This window comes from Haemaphysalis longicornis, unplaced genomic scaffold (genome assembly GCF_048455015.1).
Source record: "Haemaphysalis longicornis isolate Haplotype H1 unplaced genomic scaffold, Haemaphysalis longicornis Haplotype H1 scaffold_1, whole genome shotgun sequence".
Taxonomy (NCBI): domain Eukaryota; kingdom Metazoa; phylum Arthropoda; class Arachnida; order Ixodida; family Ixodidae; genus Haemaphysalis; species Haemaphysalis longicornis.
Window position 1 is genome coordinate 292,626,584 of NW_027526203.1, and position 21,396 is coordinate 292,647,979.

At 47.4% G+C, this 21,396-nt stretch overlaps 1 protein-coding gene and 1 pseudogene across 8 annotated transcripts in view; one reads left to right on the forward strand and one right to left on the reverse strand.

Moving 5' to 3' along the window:
- The window catches only part of Cac (calcium voltage-gated channel subunit cacophony), a 906,370-nt gene that overhangs the window by 276,226 nt on the left and 608,748 nt on the right, over window positions 1–21,396 (reverse strand). The window lies entirely within an intron of this gene.
- Window positions 20,276–20,406, forward strand: LOC144156394 (U1 spliceosomal RNA; annotated as a pseudogene).

Sequence of the window (21,396 nt, forward strand, 5' to 3'; positions counted from 1 at the left end):
ACACTGCTGATATGACATACTGGCAGATATTGCCACGAACCATGTTCTGGGTTTGTTTGTTTATGTTTTGTTTTTGCCGACCGGCTGCGCCGGGCTATGTTATCTGTGTTATCCGTCGGCCAAGTGAAGCGCATGTTCTATTCTTTGTGCCGCAAGTGTTATCTCCTTTTATAGAAAGAGTGTCGCGAACTAACGTCACCAGCCTAGAATAATCTTCTATGATCTACAGTGTTCTGGGTGCAATTCGACTGTTCTAGAAGCCTTCGCGCCGAGAGGTAAATGACCGCAGAGCAGACGCCACGCCATTCGAATCATCGACGCTCGGCTGGGCACGTCACTTTGTTGACTGCTGCTTTGCCGCCTGTGTATTTTTTGAGTTGTTAGGGGAGCACAAGTTCGCTCCAATAAGCTTGTTTTCCTTGAAGACAACTGCGTCGCCTTTGGCTTCGTGACAATATTATACTATACGCAGTGCAATTCACTCGGGATCAAGCCGTGGAACCACGGGACAGGTCTCCCTTTTCAGACGAACCAGAACAAGGAATTCATCGTACTAACGAACATTAATACAGGGACAAAGCTAAAGAGGAGGCGAACCACACGCTAGAACTTCAACTCAGTTTATGCCACAAAGTTGAGTTGGCAGAGTTGAGAACTGAGTTGAAGTTCTAGCGTGTGGTTCGCCTCCTCTTTAGCTTTGTCCTTATCTTAATGTTCGCTAGTACGATGAATTCCTTAGTCAGTAACCAACTCGCCCAACTTAGCGCTTTAGAACCAGAGCATCCCACCATGACGTTTTAAGCTCAGCCATATGTGCTTGTATGGATGGCGTCCAGAGGACACCAGTCACCTCACGTAATGCTGCCTCTCTATAGCCCCGGATACATGGACCCGACGAGGGAGGGTCGAGTCGACTGTCGGGTTCAGCTACCTCGACCCCTCACGCGTATACATGAGCTCCATTCAAAGAGTCGAGGCGAGGGGGCCGGGGGATTGCCGGACAAGGAGCTACCGTATTTTTACGATTCTAGCGTGCACCTTCTTTTGCTAAAAGCTAGCCTTAAAATTTGTGTGCGCGTTATAATCGGGCTCAAAACCGAAACAGGTTCCAAATCGACCAGCAACATTGCCATAGGCACGAGGTCCTCCCAAACTCCAACTCCATCTAATAAAAAAATCCGTCAATATTACGTGAATGAATTTCGGCGCACTTATTCCTGAATGACATACCTAGGTCAGCTGTTACACATTTTTCTACTATTGCAATTACCCCGTCACACGTAGAATTATGAAGGGCAAGGCACTTGAAATCGCAAACAGCTTCAATGTTTCCCACTATAGCTTTATTCCCTGCAGGAGCTGGATAAGCAAGTTTACGGAGCACAATTTATATTGGGCTGCCACAGTTGCACGCGCAAAATAAAACCAGGTAAGTAGTGTCATGTATTTTACATCTGCGCGGTAAAGCCGACGTCCAATTATGTTTTCGGATTTTCCCGCGCAAACCTACCCGCGCGGTACAATCAGTGGTGCGTTATAATCATGCAAATACGGTATTCAGCTCCCCACGGCCCGCCGACTCAGCCCGACGAGCGCGTCAACACACCCCCTGCCTGCGAGTCGACTGGACTCGCCCCAACGGCTTTTCGACTCACCGCGTCCGCTTATACATGAGTGCGTGGAGTCCAAAAAACCTGTTTATTTCAACTCAACGCGCCCTCGTCGGGTCAATGTAAACGGGGCTTATGGCCACGATGAAGACCTGCAAGCAAAAAAAAAAAAGAAATTGGCAAAGCTTGTCCTAGTGGTGCAAGGCTGGAGAAACAGCAGAGCTGGCGGCCCCTCTCCCTTCTTCGGGGACCCGGCTGTTGCACCTCACACGGATTTTTCCGAACTCGCCGCTGAAAGTTCTCCATGACCAGCAGTCCCGGAACATTTTGTACGCAGGCTTCCCCACCTCTCTCAACGTGAACCACGTTAGCACGCGTGAGGACCCGCAGCAACCGGCTTCGCGAAGCCGGCGTCCGTGCTCCCCATTTAAGGCGTGAACGCACATGAGCTGGTGAGCAGAGGAGCACGCGAGAGATCACACCACGAACGCTGGGCAGAGTGCTCTTGAGGTCGAGCTATCCGACACAGGGCGCTCCTCACGAGGCGCACGCACACGTACGCTCGATATTTGTCTTGATATTCGTTTGCGAGCTCCTCACGTGGCGCAAGCCCGCGCGACATCCTGGCCGATGCCTGGCGCTCCTCACGAGGTGCACGCTCACGCGGGCTTAGTCTTTTTTTTTTCTGGTAGCGCTATGCGGTGGAACTAAAAGCTTAAACAGCTCTGCTGTTAATAGGGTTGCAACTATCAATAGAAAAAGCCAGATCCGTAAGGGAGATCATGAGCTGTCGCGGCAGCGGAGAGGCCCGTTGCGGCTGTTTTTTGAACTGTGAATCGTGCACGGCTTCTACGCGGCACCCAACTTCGTATGGTGCTAAATAAGTGAAGGTATGGCACACCGTAGGCATGCCTTGCATAGCGGTTCCGGAAAAGAAAATCACCCCGGGGCAAAACGCGCCTCCACCACTCGCTCGCGTCATCATATGCGTCTACCACGAATAAGGTCATGCATGGAGATGCTACGCATGTACACCTCCACTCCGCCCGCGGCAGAAAAGCTCCAAGATCACCCAGGCTCTAATTCTGAGAATTTTGGCCGCAAGTGAATTGGCTGTACAGCAGCTTGGAGTGCGCTTTCTATGCCAGCTTTCGAACTTGAAGAAAGGCCCTCCTGGCAGATTTCTTTCACGCGGGACGCCAACGTTGAGTACACTACACGACTGACAATAGCCGAAGGCGTGGAGGCATTGATGTACGTCTCTATATGGGCACAGATAACGGGCGCAGATACCGAAATCAGATGAACATAACCGCCATGCTTATACCCCCGAGAAACGTAGTGCTGTTAGCATTCATCAAGCAAAGTGCGTGTTTTGAAGTAAATAAGACAATGGTTCGTCCCCTGGAACAGATCATCGTACAACACCAAAAAGGGTGGTGGGCATTAACGTCCCACGCAAGAACCCCCGGGAGGCTGACATCTAGCAGTGCGTCGCATGAGCTCTGAGCCAAAGGTATAGCAGAATCGGGGATGTAGACTTCGATCACGCCATACGTAGCAATGGAGTGTCGTCGAAAGCATTGGTGGCTGCGGGTATTCACATAGCTTGAGGTGTGGCTACCTGATTACCAGTAGAGCATTTGCTTATAGACGATACCTCAGCGCACACGAAAAGGCTCTTAAATGGGATATCTTTTAAAGGGGCCATGAAGACAAAATAGAAGTTTGTTTCACTAAACATACTGCGTTGTCCCGGTAAAAATGAGACCAATTTTATCGCTACCTTCAGAAAAATAATCGACATGTTAAGGAAGACACACTCAGCAGCGGCGACGCCCCAGGCACTTTCCGGAGATTTGTATATGCCGTCACAGAATCTGGTTTGTGCGATTTGCTGCCGCCGACCAAAGCCGTCACCAAGAAACATGACAGGGCAATTGTAGTGAGTGAGACCTCTAGTTCCATTTTATCGAATCATTTTAACACACTCAATACAATAAAGCTGTGCTCTTAGTGCATGCCCGTATGAGTTCGCTGCTCTCAATATGCTGTAACGAAGGTTTTTCAATATTTCTCGCAATTTTCGGTGAAAAAAAAAAAGTTTTTCGTGGCTGGAATGCAGCTGAAATCAGTTACCAAAGGCTAGTTCTTTCAAATTAAACAAGGTTGAGTTTTGTCTTCATGGCCAGCGAACCTACAGGGTACCGTGACTAGCTATACATAACCTTGCACGGTGTGCGGAGGCCAGGGTGGCACGCCAGGACCTTTAACCATATTTTATTATGAAAGCATTTATGCCCGATTACGCGAAAACCCGGCGTCGGCGTGACCGAGAAATGGCCCCAGAGGTGGCTGACGGCGCGAGGAGGAGTTAAGACAATTGGGAGAATGCGGTTCTCAGATAGCAACCCGAAACTTACGGAATGAGAGTCCAACACGCATCTCGTATACACCATGGTCGGTCCTTGTCCGCAGCTAACTAAAGGTAGACACAGTGAAAGCGTTGTGCCATTCGAAAAAGAGATGTGTGTTAGAAACATGTACTGAGGAGTACAGAAGTAATTTGAGCACCCTCATTGCAGAAGTCGCAAAAAAAAAAAGAACACGCTCACACTAGTACACTTTAGGCCATACTCTCACCAGATAACCCCCGAGAAATTGTGACAACGGAAACGTGGGTGCATAGTAAAATTGGTGGCCAAGATTAAGTACCGTCTCGTTACGAACTACAGTGTAAACCCGATCTAACGAAATCACCGGGAACTTACAATTATCTCGGTAAATCGTGAACTACGTAAAATAGGTACTGTCATTTTACAAGCAGTGGATTACATAAATTCGATGTCTAAAGGTAGGCGCATCCTAGCAGCCACCATGACATCGCAATTGCGGCGGCCAGGGCGCTCACGTGCCGATAATTTAACAATGCGCTGAAAGTCTACGGCAAAATTAATAGTAAAACGCTAGGGGTTCTGGGGGACCGAATTTATTTCCAGGCCAAAAAGCCTCTGATTTTCGCCTGCGAGTGCTTCGTTAGCATTGGGGGGACCGACTTGTAGTAGCATGCCAGCGCGTTCAACGCGTCCTCGTTTTTTCGGGTTTTTTTCGGTAAGCACCAGCAAACCGCCTGAGCAAGTCCGTAGCGTCCATCACCTGCTCTGGAGCGGGCAGAGGAGCTTCAGCAGTTTCTGGGTTGTCAGTGTCCAGTGACACGTCTTGTGCACAAGCAACTAATTCTACGAATTCTTCATCGTTCAAAACCTCCGTCGCGTCGGCGTCTGAGTGTGCATCGGCGCTCAGATAGTCGTGGAATCTCAGATCTTCGTGGCGTTCTGACGAAACGCATTCGAAATCGTTTCATTTTTAATATGTTTCTAGAAATAGTTCGTTAAATGTGCAATGGCGCTGAATCTGTTTCGTTACTTCGAGATAATGAAAGCAGTACTAAACTTTCTTACACCCTTTTAGCCAAAAAGGGTGTAGCATAGTGGAAAAGGGTGTTGGGAGGCCTTTACACTATTTTTCTTGAATCTCAACACCCTTTTCCTGCTCTACACCCTTTTTGTGTGAAAAAAGGGTGTTGATAAACTTTAACACCCTTGGTTTTTCTTAGGGTGTTGAAAGGGTGTGGAAAAGGTGTTCAGCTGTTCATTGAATAAGGCCATGCTTGGATGCATAATAGCACTGTAAAGAACAAGACATCCCCTCATATACTTCTTTGCTCGCAAAAAAAATTCAAACGCAAAAAAATAATTACTCGTATGCAATGATCGCTCGTTTCCCGTATGCGGTGCACCTCATGCCCCACGTTTAGCTTTGGCACGTGAAACACCAATTTGCGCCTTAAAAATTAAAAAGACTATAGACGTGTGGAGAAAACAGTGCTTACCGACTGCAACACGCTTGGCTTTCTGTAGGGCATTGAAACGGTGTGAAATAGGTGTTCAGTTGGAAAAAAAAGAACAGCGGGGCTGGGGTCGACCTAGTTTCTTCCGGTGTTGCTAAGTTTTGTTTGTTAAGTTTGCTAAGCTTTGAAATGTTCTGGCTAAGCTGGGATGACCCCTGAGGGGTGAGGCCAAGTTTAACCGGATTTTACAAGGCAGTTCAGGGTGCCCCCCCCCTTCCCCACTGCCAGGGGTTCAAAGGGGAAACAAGCTAGGTCGGCCCCCTTTAGCTATCCTGTTTCTCCAGCCTTGCACCACTATTGCAAGCTGCGCCAATGTTTTTTTTTGCCTTTTAGAATCCAAAGAAGACTAGTACCTTTGAAATGGTATAGTATAGGTGCGCATATGCATACGCCCCTTGTGCTCACACTCTAACAAGCTTGAAAGCCGGCTTCACTGTTATAATACCCTATCTGTGGTGGTGCACCGTTTACAGGTGCCGCAGTTCTTTTTCTTTGTATTTTTTTGCTAACGCCGCCGAAACTAGCTCAAGCTTAAAGAGCTTCACTGGTAATAAATTATGCCAATTCATATTGCTTTAAACATCGTGAGGTACAAAACACCCCCCGCTTGTAGAAAATGTTCAGTCCACCCGTGTAAACAGGTACAAAATGCCTCCAAAGTTGGAGGTATCTTCACCTTTTTTCTTAGTTGGCGGTCTTTTCTTACAGCCGTTTTCTTACACCCTTTTTCTTTACGCCCTTCTGCTTAGTTTCGAACATCATAATTTGTAGCTTTACGCCCTTCTGGGAAAAAGGGTGTTGAAATAATGAACACCCTTGAAGGGTGTTGAGGTGGCAGGGAAGATTTGTTTGGTATTTAATAAAATTCTATAAGTTATGGAACATAAAAACTACCTCGTAATTAAAAAGTTTCTGCAAATCCGCGTGTTGATTTGTATATTCTCCTAGTAAAATGTATAGTTCGAAAATGATAGCGCTAAAATATGTTTTTTGCGACCAGCCCACCGACTCGATCGGGGGGCTTTCCTTTGCTGGATATAAAAGCAAGAGCACATGTATTACTAAGTAAGTATGCACGCCCTGTACCGCTTGCATCCCGTTGGTTTTCTTGCTCAATTCATTTGTGTTCCAAGTGTAACTTCTGTGTATTGACTGTTTGTGTTGAATGCTGCGCGCTCCGCCGATTCACATTGCCACGCGTAGCTGCTGCCCTGGCCACACCCTTATTTTAGAGTTTTGAGCAAACTTACACCCCTTTTAGGGTGTTCACACGAACACCCTTTTTTCATCCGTACACCTGTTTTTCGCCAAAACACTTTTTAAAGGTGTTCGCCATGGGAGAATATTCTTACACCCTTTTCGGCCAAAAAGGGTGTAAGAAAGTTTAGTGTGATCCGTATAGGCAGGCATCTGCGGGGAAATTCGAATTGGTTCGTTATATCCGGAAATTCTAAGATCGGGTTTCGTTAGATCGAGTTTTAACTGTATTATGAAAAAAACAAGCTATAAGGGACGAAGGACGCAGCAAGTAAACGGCACACTGCGCTGCTAACAATTCATTTATTTTCACGGTGATTTGCCCGATTTCATACGGGAACAGAGCAAACGGAAGAGAGGGAGAAAAAGGGGGAAACAAATAAAATATTAAAACATTAGGTGAACGAGGATGGCATGTGAAAATGTCGACGTACAGGAACAAACGTGCATGGTAAAGCCTACCGCCGGAATAAAAATGGCAGTTCTTTCTTCGTCAATGATATGGAAGCAGTGTTAACGCTCTTCTCCTTCAATGAAACTATCTGTTTGGCCTAGATTAATTCTCTAATTAGCTGCGCCTTATTTCGGGCTACTTTGGTGTTCTTATCAAATTGTGGCGTACATTTCGGCGTGCATGTACAATCTCTGCGCAATCAGGACGCCAGCTTCTCCGTCTAAAACCAGTATAGTCGCTAGTTCACTTCGAACTTGCGGTAGATCCATCTGTTTTACGTAACTGCAGGTTCGACCCGGCAAACTCGTCGCTCTCATGCTCTACCTTTAACCCATTATTTCGCTCGCACTAATTTGCTTAGGTTTTCTTTCTCCCCACGAACTATCATAAAATTTAACAACTTTCCCGCTCATTACCACCGGACATAAGATCTTCATCAAGCAAATTTCTATTTACTACGGGTTTGGATTCACATCGCGATTGTCTTTCCGATGCTTTGATTTGTTTTTTTTCTCACTTTCCCCTTATGAAATGTAATGTTTACCCAAGCTGTGTCATGCATGTATTGAGTGCATGGCTGTATTTCTACTCCTCCTGCTTGAGCCTCTGGCCTGCAGCATTCTACAAACAAACAAACAAACAAACAAACAAACAAACAAACAAACAAACAAACAAACAAACAAACAAACAAACAAACAAACAAACAAACAAACAAACAAACAAACAAACAAACAAACAAACAAACAAACAAACAAACAAACAAACAAACAAACAAACAAACAAACAAACAAACAAACAAACAAACAAACAAACAAACAAACAAACAAACAAACAAACAAACAAACAAACAAACAAACAAACAAACAAACAAGGAAGCAAATAAATAAATAAATAAATAAATAAATAAATAAATAAATAAATAAATAAATAAGGCTGACAAGGGCGAAAGAAGAAGAAAACAAGGGAGAAGAAAACGACGCGAAGGTAAAAGTATCATGACGATAGTATTGGGAGGACACCAGCGCACCACTGTAGGCCTACAGGAGTAATTTTAGCATGCTAATTGCAAAAGTAGGAAAGCACGTTTACGTTAATCGCTCATGTGCAACGCTAACAAAGGTGATTGGTCAAGACTCTTAGTAATAGCAACAGTGGTACGAAGAAGACGACGGAATGGCAAAATGATCATGACCATGGTGATGAGAGGGCAAAATTGCACCACTGGACACGTTTCTACTACTGGTGTTGCCTCTACTGTGAAGCGCTCTGGTGCTGCTACGTCAGCGGCAGCTGTGACACACGGTCGTCCACGGTAGTACGCCTCAGAAACAGGTGCAAGGAAGCACGAAAAAGTCCCACGGCTAGCAAGAGAAAGGTTCTCGCTGCAGGTAAACTTGCACCATCCAGCACAACCGCAACAGTTGCACAGGTGACGGCGCGAAAATTACATGCCGGACAAATATCTATCTGATGAGAAAGACTTTGTAACAACAGAAGCTTTGACATATCTCCATGCGCATTAACCCGCCGCGGTGGCTCAGTGGCTAAGGCGTTGCGCTACTGAGCACGAGGTCTCGGGTTCGATTCCCGGCCGCGGCGGCCGCTTTTCTGATGGAGGCGAAAAGCAAAAACGCCCGTGTGTACGAGATTTCGGCGCACGATAAAGATTCCCAGGTGGTCAAAATTAATCCGGAGCCCTCCACTACGGCGCGCCTCATCGCCTGCGTTGCGTCGGCGCGTTAAACCCCCACAATCAATCAATCAATCCATGCGCATTAAATTTGAAAAATGCAATGCTTTCGCATTCCCACGCGTAAGCAGTCTCAACTGTGTCGCTGAATTTTTTGTGAGCTTTGTTATTTAAAGAAATAATAAAAGGCTGCCATGCAGGCGAGTTCTTTTAACGCGTTCGACTCATTTATTGAATCAAACGTAGAATTTTAGTTGATTTTCTCCGCCGAAAATCCTCAGACGAGAGTTCAGGCACATACCCAATACAGAAGTTTAGGAAAATATATCGTTATCGTAGAATTATTCAAGCGGGCCAAACGCTGTCGCACACAGGAAAATGCACGAAAAATCGAAAGCGTTCGCGGCTCTACGGATGGGAAACCAGACAGCTCGTGTGACCACGGACGCTGCAGGAAAGCACGCCGACACCCAGCACGCAATTTTCAGATCAGCAGCTTCCTGACAGCGCCGGCTAAACCTCAGGCGTGTACATACGGAGGAAAACGCGAGGTTGCAGGAAACATGGCGACACTGTTCGCTTCTTTCAGAGTTTCAAGCATTTCTAACGAGTTTATCTGCGTGAAGCGGTTGTAAGCCAACGGAGCTAGCATTTTACACCTGGGGATCAATTAACATAATGGTTCAGTGCGCTCAATTAGGCCTAGCGAGGAAGGGTATTCTACACTTATGCAAGTTAAATGTGGTTGTTCTAGTCCTTAAATATTTGTATGTTACATCGCATCCGGTGCATACGAACGTAGCAGCGCGCGCAGTAGCTACATGACTGTCTTAATTCATCCCCGTCCCACATAATTTGCCATTACGGCGCATTCGAAGAATTTTCATGTCTGTGCAACCTTTCATCTAGTCTTCCTAGAGACGTTTATGTCATAGCTACTTTATGACACAGTCAGCCAATTTCATTTTCGGGAAGTGCTGCGTCAACCGAAAAAGGCCAGTATTTCACGGTAGCGTGACAAAGAGCCGTTCTGGCATTTTGTGTTAAACAAGCCTAACTCATGAATTTATCAGCGTCAAGTGGAAATTTTCCAAACGCGTTTCGACGACGTGAGTAGACAAAGAGAACTCGTTGGCGAGAAAAACTTTCTAAATTACATTTGCGTGCCATCGACCCAGGTAAACGGCTTACGACTTCGGTGACGTTAGTAAAATTCAAGGCTGCTTGTGCTGACGGTGGCTGACAGCTTGTCAATCCCTGTCTCGTTTCTTTAGTTTTTTCGCAATCATTTCTTCCTCCGTTTTTCCTACGTATAGTTTGAGAGATAAACACAGCTTTAACACGGTTATTGTCTTTCTTCTCTCGTGAAATTTAGTTTTAGGCTCTCTCGCTTATCTTACTCATTGACATACTTTCACAGGGTTGATGCATATTACTTCGAACAGTACCGCTGTAACCATGTATTTACTTTATTTACATAAATCGCGCACTGCTATAGAAAAGGGACGCGACCTCTTGAGGCTTAAATGAGATTAGATTAACTTCAGGGAGTCTAACCGCAACACAAATGCCGGTGCCGTACTGTTTCGTGTGCCTTTATTTCGTTCCGGTTCAGTTAAGGCTCGACTCTAACAAGTTGCATACCGTTTTACCAACCGGTTCGCGAGTATGCAACCGTTTCGCAGACCGGTTCCGTAAATGGAAATGATTAACCTAGGGCAAAATGTGAAACTGCGGGATTTGACGTGCCAGTGCGAGTGTATAAGCATACACCAAAGATGAACAGCGCCATCGAGCTGCCGTTCACTCCTACACGGGGAATGCTACCTGCAATCGTACAACAATAAGCAACAAACCTTCCACACAAGCAGACGCACTAAAGTCGACCAATCAACTCCTGGGAAGAGTGAGAAGTTGTGACTATGATTGGTTGCGATGAGTGTCGTTCTCTACTAGAGCGTGTGAAAACCAGTGTAGACAGGTTGTAAGCAGCTTAATCCAAGATGTGTTGTGGTGTAGGCAAAATAGTGCAGCCTAGCCCCATTGCTGGCTGACCGCTCTGTGGACAGTGAAAATGTAAACCCAATATGGGCCTCTCTACCTTGCATGAAACAACTATTCTTTCGTGAAATCCCGTACAGCTGCGAAAGCCTTATCAAGTTTCTCATCTTAATTCGGCAAAGCGTCCAATATCTTGCCATCTTGTACAGCCCAGACGCCTTCAAAATTGTTGTTTCTTTTGTGTTTAAAAATATATCTCGAGCAATTGGCTTGAACCACTATTCGCGCAATATGCATCTCAGCTGTGGAGACCCAGCGCTGTTCAGGATTACTAACACGCAAAAACAGGAAGAAATTGACCAAAGCCGCACACTGGAAGCGCTGTCCTTTTCGTGTTAGTAGCCTCAATCAGCGCTGTGCTTTCAGAGGGAAGGTGTAGCAACTAGTCAGCAAGCAAGCTTTCCTCGACCGCCTCTCAGGTAGAACCTCTTAGCTGTCGCGCCATTGCACTTTTATTCCTTTTTTTAACTGTTGAAATCGCAATCCTCTCCATGCTATGGCCGGCAGCGGCGGCCGCTTTTCTGATGGAGACGAAAAGCGAAAACGCCCGTGTTCGAGATCTCGGCGCGCGTTAAAGATCAATCAATCAATCAATCAATCAATCAATCAATCAATCAATCAATCAATCAATCAATCAATCAATCAATCAATCAGTCAGTCAATCAATCAATCAATCAGTCAGTCAGTCAGCATGCGATGGCGCATCATGTCGGGAAATCAAGCCTGCACACCGACGGGTCACCCCTGCAAATTAAGAGGCGCATGTTTAATTAGCAGTGGTATATTTTTTTAATCAGTTGTAGCGCAAAAAAGAAAAGGAATACGGTAACGACACAAATGCTACCCATCAACTGGATCGTTTTGTCGCCTACTTGTTCGCAGTCACCGGGTGCAGTGTTATTACTGTTAAAAATAAGCTTTGGCTATTACGGTGATGGCTATATCAAAAGAAAGCCAATATTATTGTTAAAAATAAGCTTTATTTTAATATAGCCATCACCGATGAGTCTGCGCGGGTAAACTCTCCGTTTCATTTGACACTTGGCATAGTGCCATATAACGCGTAATCCTACGCAATATTATGCGGTTCCAACTGGCAGGGACGAATTAGCGCAAGAATCAGCAGACACATGTCTTTTGGGGGTCTTTAATTTGACTACGGCAACTTGCCCACTAGAGAACAAGAATAATAGCAGAACTGGAGTTGTGCTGGTGGGTAATTTATTTGCACACCCAAAACGAAACAGCTATTACACCATCGTCGGCCTTTCCGTATGGTTTGCCTACTTTAGTGCTGTTCAATCCCTCGACCCGCTGCCTCCTCCGACCACGAAGACGACGAGGCAGTAGTAAAAGGGACGTGAGCTCGTGCATCGAATCTGGCAGGGAACGGCAGGGAAATACGTTGTGGTGCCTGCAAAATTAGGGGTAGGTCTTGAGGTCCTTCCCTAAAGACAAAAACTGCGCTCCACACTTCAGCAGTTTTTTTTTCTGCAGTATCTATCACCATCATTTGGCTTCGTTCGACAACACAAACATGTTTGCTGTACGGGCTCTGAAAACTGACTATAATTATACCAGACACCATGACGCATGCGAACTTCGCAGTGATGACATATCTGGTTATGCGAATGTCAAAGGAAGGAAGAGCGAAATGCGGGCTTTGATTCTGCACTCAGTACATGACTGAAGGCATGCAAAGGAAAGAAGAAATTATTCGTGTTCGGTCCCCGCGGGGATGAATTTAAAACCGCGTGTACGTCCTTTTCCTTATTTTTTTTTTGAACGGAAACACACTTCTCCAGAATTTACACTTTCCAGGTGTCCCGTCATTTTTAAACGAATTACGAACCACCACAAACACGCAATTTAATTAGTGGTGTTGTAGACCGTCCTGAATGCACATGCAGCAAGCCTGCTTGGTAGTCTCAGCGAAGTGGAAGAGTAAACCTTTTTCTAAACACGTTAGCCCCTTCTTTGCATGGCCTGACTTCCGAAATATTTTGTCAGTCCCGTCGGTTATGACCTACCTCTAAGCTTCGTTCCAGCTGATCCTTCTTTTTTAGGAACCTGGTGTAAATACCGAACGCGTTCGGCAGAACCAGTTGCGCGCGCCGCGGCGCCCTTCACGCACAAGACACAGTTTAATTCAAAACGGAGATCCTGGGTTACTTCATTTATACTGGATTGTTTTCTCTGTCCGGGTTGTCCCAGGTACAAACAGACCAAAGGACGAAGCTGCAATTTTCCAAACAAGTCTTCACTGAAAAACTGCCGCAATTAAAACGTCTTCCTGTGGGAATACAACTATTTCAGTAGTGCCCAACGCATCTCCAAATTTTTGTGCACGCATGCGGGCGCACGTTTAGCCCAAATTTGAAATATAAAATACTTGTCAGTACTTGGAACCGAGCATACATCTCACAGGTTCGTAAGCACGAACCCCGACCACGAAGTCCATTCGTATGACCAGTGATAACAACGACACTTTGGAGCTTCATACTCAAGTTTTATGGAACACCTTCATCCAGGAGACCAGATATTAATTCATCGCGGCTTCCCCACTGGAACCAGAAGCGGCAAAAATACAGGCTATTGTTAGACGAATTGAGAGGGCCACCCTGGGTCCAAAGCTGTGTACAAAGGTCTGTCTTAGGACCGTGCTCTCTTATGGCCCTTACAGGACAGTGGGCCATGCGTTTTTCGAGGCAAATCAATTTCTGGCCAGATTCCGAGTTTCTGCTGGTGTCAATAAAAACCTGCTCCAGGTCATGCAGCGAGAAAAGAAAATTTAACTGCTCCATACCAGCACAGGTCCTGTAGTAGTATAGTAGTAGTAGCAGTAGTAGTAAACTTTATTTACAGCCAAGATAGAAGGGGAGGGGTTGGAGTTAAGGGTGGAATCCTATTTCCAGGACTCCAGTGGCGAAAGCCCCTAGCTTGGCTCTTTCCAGCAGTTCTCGCTGACTCGAGAGGTCCGAGCTGGACAGTGCCGCTTCCCAGGACTCTATTGATGTGTTGTAATTACATACATAGCTGCGGAATTGGCCAACAAAAAAAAAATGGCTCAGGTGTAACACTCCTAAACCTAGTTATCACAGGCGAAAGCAAAGACTGCGTATACAATGTTGCGTGAAAGTTTCCCCTTGCTTGAGATTTCGCAGCCTGCCGTCTAGCTGTATATTCTGGATGATTGTATTCAGAGTTTCTGCTGTGCTGTATACGGCACGCAGACGCAGCCCAGTCCGCGCGCCATCGATTGCGAGACTGGGGAATCAAGCGCCGGAATGGCTGCCGGCACAGCAGCGCTTTTTGTGTGCGGGTATCGGGTGTTTCTCTAATCTTCGTTCCTGTAAAGTCAGTCAGCGCAGTGTTTTCATATGTCAGTCGCTAAACCCATAGAGTTTCTTACTATGTACACTAGAGAGGAATCTGGCGCTAGCGTCTATGCGGCTCGCCTCAAGGCCGTCTGTGTCGTCATGGGCCGCCATTATACCATGCGCTCGCCTTTGTTTCGTCATTAGCTTGGATTGAAACGTTTTAGTGGCTGTATATTTGAACACAGTGTCACAAAAACGCAAAGAATGGTGTGTTATTATATAAGTGCAAAATAAAACAAGCTGTTTTAAAGCTAAGGATAAAGGTAGTACAGCGTATTTTTGCCGGAACGGTTGTGCATACTATTCTGAAGGCCAAGCTGGTAGTTAACAACAATGTTAATATTTTGTGGGAAACTCTCATTTTATTAATTTTGCCATTATTTCAAATAAAAGGTTGTTTGAAGAGCCTGCAAATGTGTTTTGAGCGTGCCTACGAAAACGTCGACCGTCAGGTACTGTTAAACAAAACTTTTTGCTGAGCGAATTCTTTTCCTTCTTTTTGGCTCATAGTTGAAGACAGAAAACGTAAGCAGACTCAAGGAAGACATGATAGGACGGATACAGCCGCCCGTATCTCTCGTATCTTGTTTTCGTCGAAGTACGTTTGATTTCTTTTTTCGTCAGCTACAACTTTCGCGGCGGCGTATTACCCGCTCAGTCACACGTTCCTTCGACTGCGGCATGATTAATACTAGGTACGATCCCGCACTCGCTGCTCTTTCACCGAACACGCAGTTGCCGCGGCTCACTCGTAGACGTGTTAATGCATATTGAAGAAAGCAAATACCGAAAACCCCTTAAGAATCGAATTGTAAGGCCAAGCCCAAGCCCACGACATGGATTCCCACGTGCAGCTTCCTCTCTGGTATGCTTACTAATACCCCTGTCACACAGCAGATCTAATGACATTTAGAGCAAATGTCATTCGCTCTAAATGACATTAATTCGGCGCTACACGAGAATACCGAATGACATTTGAGGCGATGACATTTAGCGGCTAACTGAGGTCCCGGACCTCAGTTTGTGGCCAAATGAGTAGCCTCGACAGCAGTAGCGCGTGTCTCGACAGAAAAATTCAGCAATAAACCAGAGAATATTGTTTCTGAAAACTGTCAGTAAACTTATATTTTCTTTTTTGTGTTGTCGTTCAAATACAGGAAGATAAACAAGTACCTACAAAAAAGAAAATCTCGTACCCAGTGCGCGCGCTAGCCTAATCCGGATTTTTTGCAGACTTGTCTCGGCTAGTAAGGTCTACTGATGTCACTTAAATCGGTGGTTTTCTTGTTATTTATTATAAAAAATAATCCTTTGTTACGTTTTTTTTTTTAATATTGCGTGTGAAAACATTCTATGCGCGCTTGAACTGTAATTTTGCGGTTTTGCGAGCTCGCTAATCGTGACCGCTATCACAATCAAATGGCATTTGTTTCGCCGTGTAGACCCGCACGGCCGAACCGAATGTCATTAACAGTAAATGTCATTCACTATGGATGACATTAGATTTGCCGTGTGACAGGGGTATCAGGAACTCTATGGTTAAACCCTCGCCTAGTCATTCGGTTCACTTGCACTGAACGCACGCACAGACGGGGCAGCCGCCGCTCGGTGCAGGCGAAGTCGTCACGTGCAATTCCAGCGGGGAAGCCTTCGAGCAAGCCAACCGATAAGAAGGAAAGGTGCGCCTTGTCTGGCGGCGGCTAGAAGGTGATTGTGACGCTATGAATGACCTTGAAAGTAGAGCCTTCGCTCTAAAAGTCCCTGTATGGGAAATCTTCCTTTCTTGCTTCCCTAATTGTAAGCTTCCCATATAAAAGGGTTTATTTGCCCACTTCATGCACATGGCGGCTTTCTGTGAAAAAGACGATCCGACATTTCCGCTTCTCCGGACGAAATTCACCGCCTTTTCAAGAAAGCAAACTTAACCGCCGTCCTACATAACGACCAGCCTCTGTGGACGTCTCTGCGTAGCGATGTCTCAATGCGGAAAAAAATGACGCGGGTTACTTTCAGTAACTTCCTGAAATTACAGGCATGCCCCACCGATGTCCTACTATCCCGACACTTCACCGCGGCTCCTCGGTTCAGTGAAGGTTTGCTGGGAGGCAATAAATGCTCATGTAAACCAAGGCCTACAATTCACATGACTGAGCTGTGCACTGCGTTTTTGTTTCGCGTCTATTTAAACAGACCGCTTGTACTTTTTACGGCTCAAATAAGAATTTCGCTTAAGCAAGTTGGGTTTCACCAGAGTGCACAGTATATGCGGAGAGGGGGTGTTCTTGTAAGCTAGGAAGCAATTTTTTTCTTCATATAGCAGGTGTGCTGCTTGCACTCTGTGAATCAATATGGAACTTTTTTGCTAAAAGCTTTTTCAAAATAAAACACCCAGGCGAACAAATTTTCTAAGTTCAAGTTACGGGTCCTGACGGCGCAAATGGAGGCGAATGGTTGCAATGTCAACGAAGACGCGAATGGTACCGTGAAGATAAGACAGTAAACTCGGCTACGATAGAGCTCCGCAGAAGCTCTCAAGCGATGCGCAGCGGGAGGCCCATTAAGTACTGCAGCAAGGAGCGGCCAACAACGCTTAAGCGAGAGCACTGATCCGCGCGGAGAAAACCGACATGACGCAGAACGTGGGCGCCGTGTCCCTCCAAGCTCTAAATGGTAGGCTTTTACCGGCGATGGCAACCATATAGGCGGGAAATTCGGAAGCCTCTGTCCAGGCGTTGCGTGACCCACGGGGAGGAACGCCTTGGGTCTTTCCAGGTGAAGAGAAAGAAAGGGAGAATGGGGAGCAAGTACGGAACGCCTTGATGAGGATCAATGAACGCCCCGAGCGCAGGTACGTTGCGGCTGCGGCGAACAGCGGGCGCCCCCTGCTGCCGACCCGCCGAGGCACTATTCGGCTGGCCCCAGGACGCGCCCGGGCCGAGGGATGCATGACACACACTGGAGCGGAAGGCGCCGCTTCCGCAGAGCAGCAGCCGCCATCTTGCGCACTCAGGGGCCGTCCACTTCTGCAGCCACAGACGATGGGTCGTCGGTGAGCAACGCGCAGGTGACGAAGCTCCACACGGGCGACCAGCGGACTTACTGCACGAAGTTTCCCCCAGCTTGAAACCCAGCAGTTTCTCCAGAGTTCTCTCTAGCGATAGTACAATCAATACGGGGCTGACGCCAGGAGAACATGTATACTCGCAGGGTATACGCGTGGACCTAGATTTACTCTGGACGCCAGGTGCTTTCACCATCAGAGTTTGAACGCCCGGTTATTACTATGAAAGCGCGAATTATCATAGCATACTTTTTTGTTGCATTTAGAACACCTAAAAGCGTTCGTACAATCACAGAAATGTATGTTCATGTGACGCAGTAGATTTCAAATTCAGCACTATATTATACGGAGGCAAAGTAATCGCTTATAAAACAGAGATAGTCAACCCCAAAAGGAAGTCGGTAAGATCATTGACATCCCCACAAGATTTTTCCCGGTGCGTCCTGCCGCTTGCGTACTTTTGACAATGGGCTATGCTTACTGCGAGACTAGTAACGCTTATAGGTTAGTTACAATCGTGTAACGTCCGTGGAGAGCAATCAGATAGGAAAAAAACCGCGCCACGCCTTCCCGAGAAGCGCTACACAGCCCCGCTTTCCACCAAGCGTAGAGGCACTGCAGCAGCTCTTGGCGGCGGCCCCATAACGCCTGCAGGCAGCGGCGGAAAACAGCGACGAGCAGGCGACGCGGGAACGCGGCCGCTAGTGGCGCAGGCTGCGTGCAGGAAATCACTCGCGGCGGCGGCAGGGCCCGCTTCGCGGCCAGCCCGCCGTTGTGTGTGCTTTGAAAGCGCGCGCTGCAGTAATGTGTACCCCCGCGCCGGGCGGTGTTGGAAGGCGCGCGGACGAAGCAGCGTGCTCCTGCAGCAGAGGTCCTAATTGGCTTGCGCGGCAATCGCCTTTGGCTGCGCCCGGTCGTGGCCGAGCGGATCCGAGTCTGCCTGCGCATCGCTCTCATGCTTGCGCGAAATCTGTTCAGCCGTGCAGGCCGAGCTGGCGACACACCAGGCTCACAAATGCCCCGCTCGTCCTCGTGCGCTGTTTTCGATAATGTTCCACCACGTCAGCACGTCCTCCATCAAGGATGAGCAAGACTGGAATATCTGAGCAGCACAGGGGCATCGCGATATTACTGAGAACTAAAGGGGACGTAAACTAAACAGTATGGAGGTTACGTTGGTTCTGAGCCGTGCTGGCTGCTTTGCACTGGTATTATGAGCAAACAAGCAAGCTGGAAAAAGTTTCATCAAAGTTGAAGGTGTGAGCTCGAAGAGTCTTCATGAAGCACACTACGGACGCCCGCTAAATCCAGTGGAGCTGAGAAAGCAGGTAGAGGTTCCGGTACCGTCCGTGACTATGACAGACTACTCACAAAACGGGACGCACTACATTGCAGGCAAGTTAGCCCAAGGCAAATTTTAGAAATTACGAGTTGGGTATACAATCCGCGCGGACATGCCTGCCACCGATCTTGAATAGAGTGTGTTCGGCAGGATAGCCCAAGCCGGCAAATAGTAATTCCAGTTGATGATGCCATGCGTCAGTGGGGCCGGAGTGGCGCGCACAACACAATGTTTTGGAGCCCATAAAAAGGAAACTTTGTGGCCCTTCGTCATGCCACGAACATAATTCCCGGGTCTGCCCGCATGGCTTCTGTCATCGATATTTCACAGAATTTCGATGTTATGTTTTAAAAATAGGCGAAGACTACTTAAACTTACTACCCTGAGCACCTTTCAGCAGCTTTTATGGAGGGGAGCGACATACGAAAACCGCCTTGCCGGCGGCAACAAACAAAAATCCCGGGCCATCTCCATGAACGTGAAATCTGGGGCGGGGTGGAGCATGCAGTGCGCGCCGGTGTTTACCACAGCAAAATCACTGGCAATGGTCACTGACACATAGAAGATGACTTTGTTTTAACTGCGCAAATATGTAAATTTATTATATACAATCAGCAATGGCGTAGCTAATCCCAGTCAATATGCATAATGTATTTCTTGGTTTTTTCTCTCGTGCCCTAATGCTCCTGGTGTTGATGAGGCTCCCGCGCTTCCAAGTCGTTGATCGTGCGAAGTTCAGGTAGAGGTATACAGCTTTGCTGTAGAAGTCTCGTGTCTTTGAAGCACGAAGCGGCCTAGCGCCAGGCGTTGGACAACGAGTGTCCCGGTGTGTTCTTTTAGTACGCGTTTTTGCTCACGGAGATGAAACGTTCTAGCGCGAGGCTTTGGAAAACGAGTGTCCCGGTGTATTCTTTTAGAACGCGTTACGTTCTAGCGCGAGGCGTTGGGAAGCGAGTGTTCCGATCTTTTAGTACCGTGACTACACGAGACGACGAGAGGAGACGCCGACAGCCCGAGGCCCTTAAGGTGCTCCGGCCCTAAAAATTGAGTGAGTCTGCTCATGCTAATGCAAGTGGTAGCGCTAAAGCGAGGGGAGCACTGTTTAGTTGTGCACGCTAGCAGACGATACGCTTAAAATGCTCCAGCCTGCACCACCACACACCGTATATCCTAGCAGCGTGTATTTAAGGGCCAAGCACCTTAGGGACTCGGGCTGTCGGCGTCTCCTGTCGTCGTCTCCGATTGTCGCGGTACTAAAACAGCGGGACACTCGCTTTCCAACGCCTCGCGCTAGAATGCAACGCGTACTGAAAGAAAAGTGTATAATGGATAAAACCGATTCGAAATAAACTAATATGATTCAAAGATTTATGGAACGCTCCCTGTCCGCTTTATCAATCGTCAAGCAGTTGTTTGTAGGCGGGTTATAATTTGTGTTACACTCAAGTGCCCACCGGCTCTCGACACTAGACCTGATCGGGCCGGGTGGTCGGTCGAAGCAAGAAAACGTATACTTAGTTGTTGCCGGGGCCTCGTTGATCACCGAGGGCGAGCCCCCAGGGCGAGGCGCGGGCATTTCACTGCGCTCGCGTTGACCCCTGCCACTACCCCAAACTGGGGCAGATGGGGCATGCAGATTGCTTAAATCCGGTTCAACGCACGAGAGGGCACCACCGCATCAGCAAGCGCGCGATTGCTCCTCCCCCCCGGCGCTTCTCCGGCGCCCAGTCAGCGCGCGCCCTGCGGCAAGAGAGATACCCTGGTATTCTGAGTACTTCCTCCACACGAGCGTCCGTGGAGGAGATCCTTCAAATCGATTTCCCCATGCATAACCATTGCGGATTCCTTCCCTCAGTCACCCGCCGCGGTGGCTCAGTGGCTAAGGCGTTGCGCTGCTGAGCACGAGGTCGCGGGTTCGATTCCCGGCCGCGGCGGCCGCTTATCTGATGAAGGCGAAAAGCAAAAACGCCCGTGTGTACGAGATTTCGGCGCACGTTAAAGATCCCCAGGTGGTCAAAATTAATCCGGAGCCCTCCACTACGGCGCGCCTCATCGCCTGCGTTGCGTCGGCGCGTTAAACCCTACAATCAATCAAATCAATCCTTCCCTCAGTCGAGTGCAAGGAGCAAATGGAGTAGAGGAGGGACTCAGAATACGGCCCATACAATCTTTGAATACATTCATACACTGGATTCTTCGCCCCTCCCCAGGTTTCTCGTTAGTCGAAATTGTCCGTTTTTTGTAACCCCCGCGACGTTTCTTCCCATCTTTACTGAGGGGCTTCATACGACGACAGAACGACGTTTCCCAGCAACTCTCTTTCTTGGTCATACCGCAATCTTTTACTCCATGACCTTGATTGGCAAGCTTTGCAGACGACAGACCCAAAGCATCTAGCGCTGTCGGGCTAAAAACCTTCGCGCAATGCATTTTGTACAGCGGTATTTACTGCAAGCGTTATATGCGTGGTTCCTCATAATACAGAACTCAAAAGCCACAGCGACGTACTCAAGCGCCTGAAGCGTAATTTTAATGTTTTGTTATCTGATTCGAATCCGAATATCGCTGTCAGAATGCCGGTATCCGAATACCGAAAGTTTCAAACAGAGTTGGACTGGAGTACTCGAAAAA